Source organism: Nuphar pumila, chromosome 10, assembly GCF_984573655.1.
Source record: "Nuphar pumila chromosome 10, dmNupPumi1.hap1.1, whole genome shotgun sequence".
NCBI lineage: Eukaryota > Viridiplantae > Streptophyta > Magnoliopsida > Nymphaeales > Nymphaeaceae > Nuphar > Nuphar pumila.
The window spans coordinates 73,665,952-73,678,860 of NC_143258.1; the positions used below are offsets into that span (position 1 = coordinate 73,665,952).

General features: G+C 33.5%; 1 pseudogene; it reads left to right on the forward strand.

Annotated features, from left to right (window-relative positions):
• Positions 1-12,428, forward strand: part of LOC149826834 (K(+) efflux antiporter 5-like) — a 136,038-nt pseudogene extending 123,610 nt beyond the window's left edge.
• Positions 12,429-12,909: the final 481 nt, after the last annotated feature.

Below are 12,909 nucleotides of genomic sequence, written 5' to 3' on the forward strand. Positions count from 1 at the left end.
TTATGCCTTTTTGCTTTGCTGAAAGATTATCTAAGAATTTATTTTAAATCCAATTGCACAAAGAATCATGCTTGTGCAATGCAAGGATGCATGCTCTTTTAAAATGATTTTGGAAATCTGAGACTTTCTAAGTGAAAAATGTGACGACGAAAGGAAGAGATGATTTCTGAATAGTTGAATCTGACTTAGAACTTAAAAAATGGATTAGGAAAGATATTCTTTAAAGTTCTAAGTCTTTAAAATAATGAGAAGATGAATCTGGATTTTGAAAAGAATGATTTGAAACTGAGATAAAAGCAAAGTTAGAAATGAGCTTTGAATCTTGAATTTTGAATTTAAATTTAGGAGAAGGAATGAATATTTAGAATGGAATTGAATTTCTATATTTGAAATCAGAATGAGATCCGAGAAATCCAAATAGAATTTGAAGATAGAATTGGTTTCAAGAAGGCCAGATGAGTTTTGAAAGTGGATTTTGGTTTCTAGGAATCAAAGATGGATTTGGATTTAGAATCGGGCATCCTAAATGGATTTGGATCTAAAGTCTGAGATCCAAAATGAAGTTGAACTCTAAGATCCTAAATGGAATTTGGATCTGAAGTCTGAGATCAAAGATGGAATTAAATTCTGGATCCTAAATAGAATTTGGATCTGAAGTCTGAGATCCAAGATAGAGTTGGATTCTGGATCCTAAAATGGATTTTTGATTTGAAGTCTGAGATCCAAGATGTGAAAGTGCACTAGGATCGAGGCAACGAGCACTAGAGGGGGGGTGAATAGTGCTTTTAAAAATTATCTGCGGAATATTGAAGGATTTTGCAAATCTCAAAGCAAACACACAAAGAACACAAGATTTTATCCTGGTTCGGTCTAACCCGACCTACATCCAGTCCCCAAGCAAAACCCGCTTGAGATATCCACTATAAACCTTGTAAACTACAAGATCACACAGACCATAACTGGTCCCACTTTCAGTAACAACCCTACTGAAAGCAAACAACTCCTTTACACCAAGGAGTCCTTCTTTTTACAGAAAATAAGTAACAACTTACAAAACAACCTATGAGCCTTCCTTTTGAATGCAAATGAGATGCTATTGGCTTTTGAGGTTGTTGAAATACTCTACTCACGAATTCACTATCTCTCAAAGTGATTTGAGTGAAAAACTGAAGTGAAAATATCACATGAGTGAGAAAACAAATACTTGAATGAATAGGAGTGAAAAGCAATAAGTAAATGATTCAAATCGATTGAATTCTTGTTTCTATTGTTGTTTTTTAGTGTAAAATGCACTCATATTTATAGTTGAAAGATTCCATACGTTGAGAGTATGAAAGGGTATCAAAACTGTCCATTTCGAACGATCAAAACGTTTGAAAAATGAAAAGACATGTCTTTTTAAAGTTTCAGGAAAACGGCAAAATTAGTCGACTGAAACATCAGTTAGTCGACTAATAGTTAGTTATTAGTAGACTGACAGTTATCGTCGGTCGACTGATCTGTTAATCGAGCCGTTTGAAAATCTGAACTTTTGAAACTTAGTCGACTTGAGAAAAGTTAGTCGACTGATAATATCATCAGTAGACTGAAAAACCTTTTAGTCGACTGCTGCTAAAATCTTCTGAAAAACAAACATTCTGTTCGGTCGACTGATAAAAAGCATTAGTCGACTGCTGCTAAATTTTCAGAAAACACATGTTCTGTTCAGTCGATTGATAAAACCATTAGTCGACTGCTGCTAATTTTCCACAAAATAGACATTTTGTCCAGTCGACTGATAAAACCTTCGGTCGACTAATTTGACAAAAATGACTTTTTAGAAAATATGGCGCGAAAGGATTAGTCGACTGGTAAGTCTATTGGTCGTCTAATAAACATGAAAATTTAAGAAAAAAGTTTTTTAAAAAGATTTTCATGAGGGTTCTTTTTAAAAAAGTTTTTCTAAAGACTTTTAAGGTGAAATGCAACCTAAATATGCACTCTAAGTAAGGCTCTTACAAGAATCTAAGACTTTTAATGAATTAAACATTTGCACACTAGTCTTTAAAGATTCTTCATCAAATTCTTCAATTTCTTCATAGCCTTAGCTGAAATGCAGTTGATTTCACTTGCTCATCATCAAAACCTTGTACTTGAAGTATCATGTATGGCTTCATTGTCGTAGCAATCTCCCCCTTTTTGATGATGACAAACTTAATCAAAGATGAAGCATTTAGATGCATAGATGGAGATTTTACTCCCCCTATCAATATGCTGCAAAACATTAAAAGTTAGCACATTTAAAGCACATATATCACATATTGATTGGTTTGCATTTCCATTCATCATTTCTTCATGCATTTAGAAATACATTCATTCAAAGCTTTCTTTTTCTCTTAATTTTGCATTTCTCATGCAAGATCTCCTGCAATGTAATTGCTATCATTTTTTTCTCCCCCTTTGTCAGAATAAAAAAGAGTAAGGGCAGAAATAGCATAAGCAAAATAGAGATACAAGTTTAAAATATTACAACCCATAAAGTATGAAAGTTCAGACAACAAAGATTAGAAAAGTGAGTTGAGCAAATCCTTGATTGAAGTAATCTCTTTCTGAATCGAAGATAGTTGTTGAGTCACATCTTCACGAAAAGTATGTTGATGCAGCTCTAAAGTTTCCAGTCTCTGCATAACTTCATCATGGTCTTGACTTGTCGAAAATTTCTTTCTTTTTGCATGAGATGAAGGTGTCGCATAAGGTGAAGGTTCAGAAATTGATGGTTCATTAGGATCAGATGGTTCAGTTTGATCAATATTTAAAGGAGGCAGATATTTAATTTTTATTCTTTTAAAAATTGTTTGATCAAAGAACTCTTTTTTCTCAATGTAGTTTTCATTTGATAAAGGAACTTTGAAATGTCTAAAAATACGGGTTAAAAGACAACCATAAGGAAGAAATGGTTTTTGTTTCCACAAATTTGTAAAATACACATTGGCCCAATTGACAAAAATATTTCCAAATAAAACATAAAGAGCCGTAGATAGATCTGTGGAATAATAATCAAAAGAACCAGTTTTGGGTAGAACATTGTGGGCAAGGATTCATCCAGAAATGCGTGCACGAGTTTGAAGATTAGTATTTTTGAAAGGAGGGCAGTGAGGTGCTCCTGGAAGAAGAATTTGTTCAAAAACTCTTTCATCATTCAATTCAATAGTGTTGAAAAGAGTGTCTGAAGGTGGAATTTCAAGAATTTCTCTAAGTAATTTCGAATCAAACTCGATTTCAACATCACGAACAAGAGAGGACAAAACTCCAGTTTCATGATCCATTTGTAAATTCGTGTAAAACAAGTGAATAAGAAACAGATAGTGAAGGGTATCTGCACAAGCATCAAAAAGATGTGAAATTCCAGGAAATAATTCTCTTATATTGTAACAAGAAAATAAGTGAAATAGAACATTTCGGCCTGGTAAAATAGGTAGTGCAGAAATTGATCCAAAAGTATCATAGAGAAGAGGATTGCGAAGTAATCTTAGTGAAAAACCATGTCTTGAAGAAGGTGTAGGAGGAGGAGAACCTAAACCTTTTGCAGATGCAGACTTCGTACGAGGCATGGTTAAAAAAAAATAGAGTTACCAAAAACAATGACGGCTTCCAAATGATTTCCGGCAGAAATAGAACGTTGTCCGGCGATGTGAAACAGAACCAGAGGAGGATACAATGGCTGACGGCGAGTGAGAAGTCGGCCACAAGGGGTATCCGGCAATGCACTGTCACACAAGAGGGTTCCGACGTGTTTTGAAGATGCGCCAGTTACTGCAGGAGGATTCCGGCGTTTCAAGATCACAACCAGAAGACTCCGGCGTCTCCTTGTTACGGTAAGAAAATCCCAGCAAAAATGGGATCGAATGGCACTCCGAGGGTTTTTCGGAAGAAAGAGAGGCAAAAGAGAAAGAGGGTTTTCGTTTTTAAGGGTTTCGTTTTTAAGAAAAATGAAAAGATACGAAAACGAAGTGAAACGATGCTTATTTTAAAAAGAACGGGTGTTTTAAAAATCCAAGGGGTATCGGGTCCCTTTATTTAAAAATTTAAAAATTTTAGTCGACTAAATCTTTATCGGTCGACTAAGAATGTGCAACTCATTCTAAAAATATCATCAGTCGACTAGAAATATATCGGTCGACTAATATGGTGCGATACATTCCAAAATTTAAAACACCAGTCGACTAGAATTTTGTCGGTCGACTAATATAGTGCGATTTTGAGATTTTGTTCAAAAATTAGCATTTTTATAAATCCAAAAATGAGCAAATACCTAGTTCTCTCCTAATTCTCATAAAATCTTCATTTTTAAGAGGTTTAGTGAAGATATCGGCATGTTGTTCTTTGGTGGAAATAAAATTTAACGAAATATCTCCTTTTAACACATGATCTCTTAAAAAATGATGTCTAACTTCAATATGCTTAGTTCTTGAGTGCTGAATAGGATTTTTCGAAAGATTTATAGCACTAGTGTTATCACAATAAATAGTTATTGTGGAGTAATTCAAACCAAAATCTTTTAAGGTCTGTTTCATCCAAAGTACTTGTGAACATGCTAAACTAGCCGCTATATATTCTGCTTCAGTTGTTGAGAGTGATACTGAATTTTGTTTTTTACTAAACCAAGAGACTAAGGAATTTCCTAAGAAATGACAAGTTCCACTAGTACTCTTGCGATCAGATTTACTTCCTGCAAAATCTGCATCACTATATGAAACTAAATCAAAGGAAGATGATTTTGGGTAAAACAATCCGAAATCTGAAGTATCTTTCAAATAACGAAAAATTTGTTTTACTGCAGTTAAATGAGATTTCTTTGGATTAGCTTGAAATCTTGCACACATACAAACACTAAACATAATATCAGGTCGACTAGCAGTTAAGTATAATAGAGATCCGATCATACCTCTGTAGAGTTTAGTATCTACACTTTTACCATTTTCATCTTTATCAAGAGAAGTAGTTGTACTCATAGGATTCCTTCTTGATTTTGATGAGTCCATCCCAAATCTCTTGAGAAGTTCTTTTGTATACTTAGCCTGATTGATGAAGATTCCTTCTTCAGTTTGCTTTATTTGAAGTCCAAGGAAGTAGTTTAATTCGCCCATCAAGCTCATTTCAAACTTTTCTTGCATAGCTTTAGCAAATTATTTATAGAGAGAATCATTAGTAGAACCAAATATTATGTCATCAACATAAATTTGCACAATAAGAATATCTGAATTAAGATTTTTAATAAATAAAGTGGAGTCTACCCGACCAATGGAAAAATCAGATTGTTCTAGAAAATTTCGTAGTCTTTTATACCACGCTTTTGGTGCTTGTTTGAGTCCATACAAAGCTCTTTTCAATTTGTAGACTTTTTCTGGATATTTCTTATTTTCAAAGCCTGGAGGTTGCTCTATATAAACTTCTTCATTGATGTGTCCATTTAAGAATGCACTCTTAACATCAATTTGATATAACTTGAAGTTCATGTAACTAGCAAAAGCAAGCATCATTCGAATTGACTCTAATCAAGCCACTGGTGCATAGGTTTCATCAAAATCTATGCCTTCTTCTTGATTATAGCCTTGTGCCACTAGCCTTGCTTTGTTACGAATGACTTCACCATTTTCATCCAGCTTATTTCGGAAGACCCATCTTGTTCCAATTACCGGATGATCCTTTGGTCTATCAACTAGATCCCAAACATCATTCCAAGTAAATTGGTTAAGTTCTTCAGACATGGCCAAAAGCCAAAATTCATCAACACAAGCCTCATTGATATTCTTTGGTTCTATTTTAGATATGAAAGCAACATTTGCAATATATTTTTCTAACTGCCTTCTAGTTTGGACACCACTCTTTATTTCACCAATAACTTGTTCATGTGGATGATTAGGAACTTCTTTCCAAACCGGTTGAAGAGGAATATTTTCTTGAGAAGTACTCTCTATCAAGGGTTCTTCTTGAAGTATTACTTCTTCTCCTTCGCTTAGAGGTATAACCTGCTCACAATTCTCATCAAATGCAACATGTAAAGATTCTTCAATACAAGATGTTCTTTTATTGAAAATACGATATGCTTTACTTCTAGAAGAATATCCAAGAAATATTGATTCATCTGATTTTGAATCAAACTTATCAAGATTACCTTTGGTATTTAACAAGAAACATTTACTACCAAAATTTTTGAAATATGAGATCTTTGGTATACGATCATAATACAATTCAAAACATGTTTTATGTAAAATTGGTCGAATAAGAACACGATTTAAGATATAACATGCTGTATTAATTGCTTCAGCCCAAAAATATTTTAGTAAAATTTTATCTTGAAGCATGGTTCTAGCACATTCTTGCAAAGTTCTATTCTTTCTTTCAACAACTCCATTTTGTGGAGCCACTCTAGGAAAAGCAAAGTTGTGAGATATACCATGTAAATCACAAAACTTTAGAAAAGATTCATTTTCAAATTCACCACCATGATCACTACGAATTTTAATAATAGATGTAGATTTTTCATTTGTAATTTTTCTACAAAGTTTAGAAAATTCTGAAAAAGCATCATTTTTGCTTTTTAGAAAAATCACCCATGTAAACCGAGAATAATCATCTACTATAACAAAAGCATACTTGCTACCATTCAAACTTTGAATTCTAGATTGTCCAAATAGATCTAAATGTAAAAGTTCAAGAGGACGTTTTGTTGAAACTATATCTTTTGCTTTAAAAAAACTCTTGATTTGTTTACCCCTTTGACAAGCATCACATAAGTGATCCTTTTTATATGGTATTCTAGGTAGGCCTCTTACAAGATCATTCTTGGATAACTTTGAAATAATTTTAAAATTAACATGTCCAAGTCTCTTGTGCCATAACCATTGAGTTTCATTTGAAACAATAAGACATTTTTCATTAAAAAAGGGCAATTCATCTAGATATATTTCATACACATTGTTTTTTCTTTTACCTTTAAAAATGATCTTTTTAGATTGAAAATAAGAAATTAAGCATAAATCATTTTCAAAAGAAACATGAAAACCTTTATCACATAATTGACTGATAGATATTAAATTATGCATTAAACCATCTACTAAAAGAACATTTTCTATCAAGAGAAATTTTGGATTACCAAAATTACCAATACCTATCACTTTTCCCTTGTTATTGTCACCAAAGGTGACAGTTCCTCCATCCTTATTTTGGAGGGTGGAAAATAACTCCGGCCTTCCAGTCATATGTTTGGAACAGCCGCTGTCCAATATCCATTTGCTCCTTATGTTGTGTACCTACAACAAAATCAGAAAACATAGCATTTGACCCCTTTCTATTTTCGGGTCCATGAGAGTTAGTCTTATGAACCCATATCCATTTGGATTTTGGTTTCCTTTGATAATAAATATTCTTTCTATAAAAGGATTTAGAATAAACATGTCTAGAATAATCATATCTAGATGCATTTCTATTAGAACTAGAAAGTTTAGTTTTATGAACAAAAGGCTGAGAATAATGTCTTTGATTTTTCACCACATAGTTTGGCCTGTTTTGAGTATCAAAGAAGCTATATCCCAATCCGGTTTTATTAACCGAGCATCTTTGAGAACCAAGAAGTTTTTCTAGATTCTCTTGACCATTTGTGAATTTGGTCACTATAGAAAGAAGATCATTTGACTTTTCTTTAAGACTAGATATTTCTTTTTGTAAGAGATTGGTTCTAACTCCAATTTCTTTTATCTCAAGTGCTTGGCAATAATTTTTCTTCTTGAGATCTTCTATTTCTTGAAGTAATACTTTATTTTGAGAGTCAAGAGTTAAATTTTCAGTTTTTAACTCTTTATTTTTAGAACTAAGACTCTTAAATTTAGCATATAAATCATTAAATGCTTCAAATAACTCATCATAGTCAAATTGACTTACCAAATCTTCTTGTGCTACAAAAACACATGTTGGCGACTTCTTCATTTGTTTCTTCATCGGAAGAGGAGTCACTATCATCCCAACATGCTTGAAATGTCTTTTTCTTCTTGAATTGGTCCTTGGGCTTGATTTTGAGAAGAGGACAATCTTTCTTGATATGTCCTGTCTTTTTGCAGTTAAAGCACTTTATTTCATTGGGAATGGAAGAATCTGCTTTCTTTGCCTTTCTTTGAAATCTTTCCTTTTTGATGAATCTTCTGAATTGCCTTGTGATGAGGGCAATATCTTCATCTTCATCTTCATCTTCATCTTCATCTTCTTCTGAATTTTCTGAGTCAGAAGTAGCCTTAAAAGCAAGAGATTTCTTCTTAGGCTCTTCTTCTTGTCTGTCTTGAAGTTGGACCTCATATGCCATTAGGTTACCAACTAAGTCTTCAAGAGTGAGAGTATTGAGATCATTTGCTTCTTCAATAGCAGTGGTTTTTCTCTCCCATTCAGGAGTTAAACACCTTAGAATCTTTCTGACTAAATCCACTTGTGAATATTCTTTTCCAAGGGATTTCAAAGTATTAGTTATATCGGTCATTCTAGTTACCATGTCCGATATAGATTCATTTTGCTTCATTTTGAACAATTCAAATTTATGAACTAAAGAAGCAATTTTAGATTTCTTTACCTTTGACGTACCTTCGTGAGTTACTAGAAGAGTATGCCAAATTTCATTTGCTGTAGAGCATTGAGAGATGCGATTGAATTCTACCTTGTCAACGCCACAATATAATGCATTCATGGCTTTTGCATTTAGTGAAGCAGTCTTCTTTTCATCATCGGTCCATCGGCTGAAATCAGTTGATGGAGTTTGGTACTTTTCTGAAACAACTCTCCAGATATCGAGATCCATGGATTGCAAGAATATTGTCATTCTTACTTTCCAGTATCCATAGTTTGTTTCGTCGAAGAGAGGAGGACGAACAGAGGAGCTTCCTTCTTTGTGTTGAGATGTTGTAGTTGCCATGCTAGATGATGGTCAAATCAAAGTAATAGCAAACCTGCGCTCTGATACCAAATGAAATTGCACTAGGATCGAGGCAATGAGCACTAGAGGGGGGGTGAATAGTGCTTTTAAAAATTATCTGCGGAATATTGAAGGATTTTGCAAATCTCAAAGCAAACACACAAAGAACACAAGATTTTATCCTGGTTTGGTCTAACCCGACCTACATCCTGTCCTCAAGCAAAACCCGCTTGAGATATCCACTATCAACCTTGTAAACAACAAGATCACACAGACCATAACTGGTCTCACTTTCAGTAACAACCCTACTGAAAGCAAACAACTCCTTTACACCAAGGAGTCCTTCTTTTTACAGAAGATAAGTAACAACTTACAAAACAACCTATGAGCCTTCCTTTTGAATGCAAATGAGATGCTATTGGCTTTTGAGGTTGTTGAAATACTCTACTCACGAATTCAATATCTCTCAAAGTGATTTGAGTGAAAAACTGAAGTGAAAATATCACGTGAGTGAGAAAATAAATACTTGAATGAATAGGAGTGAAAAGCAATAAGTAAATGATTCAAATCGATTGAATTCTTGTTTCTATTGTTGTTTTTGAGTGTAAAATGCACTCATATTTATAGTTGAAAGATTCCATACGTTGAGAGTATGAAAGGGTATCAAAACTGTCAATTTCGAACGATCAAAACGTTTGAAAAATGAAAAGACACGTCTTTTTGAAGTTTTAGGAAAACAACAAAATTAGTCGACTGAAACATCAGTTAGTCGACTAATAGTTAGTTATTAGTAGACTGACAGTTATCGTCGGTCGACTGATCTGTTAATCGAGCCGTTTGAAAATCTGAACTTTTGAAACTTAGTCGACTTGAGAAAAGTTAGTCGACTGATAATATCATCAGTAGATTGAAAAACCTTTTAGTCGACTGCTGCTAAAATCTTCTGAAAAACAAACATTCTGTTCGGTCGATTGATAAAAAACATTAGTCGACTGCTGCTAAATTTTCAGAAAACACATGTTCTGTTCAGTCGACTGATAAAACCATTAGTCGACTGCTGCTAATTTTCCAGAAAACAGACATTCTGTCCAGTCGACAGATAAAACCTTCGGTCGACTAATTTGACAAAAATGACTTTTTAGAAAATATGGCGCGAAAGGATTAGTCGACTGGTAAGTCTATTGGTCGACTAATAAACATGAAAATTTAAGAAAAGAGTTTTCTAAAAAGATTTTCATGAGGGTTCTTTTTAGAAAAGTTTTTCTAAAGACTTTTAAGGTGAAATGCAACCTAAATATGCACTCTAAGTAAGGCTCTTACAAGAAGCTAAGACTTTTAATGAATTAAACATTTGCACACTAGTCTTTAAAGATTCTTCATCGAATTCTTCAATTGCTTCATAGCCTTAGCTGAAATGCAGTTGATTTCACTTGCTCATTATCAAAACCTTGTACTTGAAGTATCATGTATGGCTTCATTGTCGTAACAAGATGGAATTGGATCCGAAATTTGGAATGGAATCTGGATCTGAAGTCTGAGATGAAGTTGAGTTCCAACTCTAGATTTGGTTTTTGAAAGTCCAAATGGGACTTTTGGAGATGGGTCTGGGTTTTGAAAACCCAGATTGAATTTAAAACTTTAAGAAGAGTCAAATTTTGAAATTCAGAATCGATCTTAAACTTTGATTTTAAATTTGAAGATAAGAAAAAAAACTTGATTTTGAATTTAAAATCAGAAGATGAATCAGAAACTTTAAATTGAACTTTGAAGTTTGAATTTTTTATTTGGAAATTGAAGTTTTGAATATAACATGAATTAGAAATTTCAAAGTCAATTTGGACTTTGAAATCGAATTTTGAATCTTGTAAATAAGATAGAATTTGAATTTGAAATAGAAACTTAAAGAAAGATATTCAAGATCACTTGGGTTTTGAAAGGGAATTTTGAAAATATGATGCAATTCTATCCTATATGATTAATGAATTTAAGGAATTTGAAATTGGACTTTTGAAAATTATATTTCATTCTTTAAATGAATGTAAATAAGATTGAAGATATAATATATCCCTGACTATGGTCATTGAATATATTATATCACAATCATATTTAAATTCAGGTGAAGAATAAAACATATTTCGGTGCTTTTATAGAGTTTAAAATGAAATTAATCTCAATATATCCTGACTATGGCCATTGATATATATATTGAATTAATCTTAAACTAAACTCTAATAAAAGAGGAAAATATTTAAAGAAAACATGATGATTTTTGAAAAAGGATCCAGTGTGGAAAATCCTAAGTCTTATCCACATCCTGACTATGTTATTCCGTAAAAGATGAAAATCCTAAGTCTTGTCTACATCCTGACTATGGCCATTGATGCAGATCATCAACTTAAAATTTAATCACCTCCTATTAGAATGGTGCACGTGTCATTTGTGTTCCCATTTGTGAATTTTTGAAAGTAAAAGAAGAAAATGATATAAAAACAAATAATTTATGATATTTACAATGCTCATCCATTCTATCTAAAAGCTGGAAATATAAAATTCTCATTAATGTCAATTTATTACAATCTTTAAATTGAAACCTCTAATCTAGGAAGGTAAAATAACATTTTCCATGTTATCCTTGTGAAAATGAGTTAGCCCAAAAGCAAGAATATAGGAGGTAATGGAAAATATCATGTCACAAACCCATATACACATGGCTAAATATGATGCTTATACAACACTCTTAAGTAGAATGTTTGTGCTAATGAAAGAATACAAGTACATCTACTAAAGTAAAGATGCATACACCTATACTAAGAAGTAACACATGTACTAAATGGAATGGATATTGAAGGTACAAGATGTATATATATGTCAATGGGAAATGCATGTGCATATGCCAAGTCAAAACGTATATGGATGGATTAAAAATGCAATACATGTGCTACAACATATGAAATGAATGATGTGAGGAAGATGAAATGATCATGGGTCTACCCAATTGGGTGAATGACATGGTTGCCTTAGGTGTAAGGTTATATGCTGAATCAGTGTTTGTAGGATGCATTGGCAAAAGTGTGAGTTTTGTTGTAGGTGCAGCAGGAAATGGATGTTCAAGTGCAATTGATACTTGCTGAAACTGAAGTAAATGTAGGGGATATCGATGTACAGGTGTTGTACACTATGCAGGTGCAATGTAATGAAGATAATGAGATGCGATATGCAAGTGAAGTGAAATGGTGTGTGCACTGCTATGAATGCAATAGTACTGAAGATGCTGAAACATTCTATATAACAGGTGAGTATAATTGCAGTGGGTGGGATGGAATGATATTACTGCTGTAAGTGGTGAACAACAAGTGGAATATGTAAGGTGATAGAGACGCATTATTTGCTGTAGAAGCTGTGATAGCCTACAGAAATGGTGGGTGTGGCAGTTGAAGTAGGCATCACAGCAGGTGGTAATCCTGGCTGGGATGAATATTCCTTCCCTTGGTAGTTACATTGCTTGAAGGCAATCCTCCCAAATTGTTTGCTATCTTTTGGAAAAAAAAAAAAGATATGTGACTCAGCTGGTCCCATTGACATACCACGAGCCTGAAGATCATGGTATGAGCTACAGTCCTCAATAAATCCTTTTTGAATGAGATCTAGTAAGGCCATCTATTGAAGTGTTTGAGCTCTTCAAAACCTTAGAGCTGAGAGGGTGAAGGCATACTGCAGAAAGAGAGGCAGAAGGTGTATGCAGTGCTATTGAGATTTGAAGATGGCACAACTAATGGAGGCTTGTGCTGAATGTAGCAGTGAGCAACTTTGACAGCTCTTGATGCAAGCGCTTTTCCAAGAATTTCCTTCTCAATCTCATCATCTCGATCCACAATAGCATTTTAGTACATCAGGAGTCAGCATATAGTCCTAATTTGTTCATTTTCCCAACAATTTGTTTAGCTGCATTATTGAGGTTATTTGTTTCATAGATC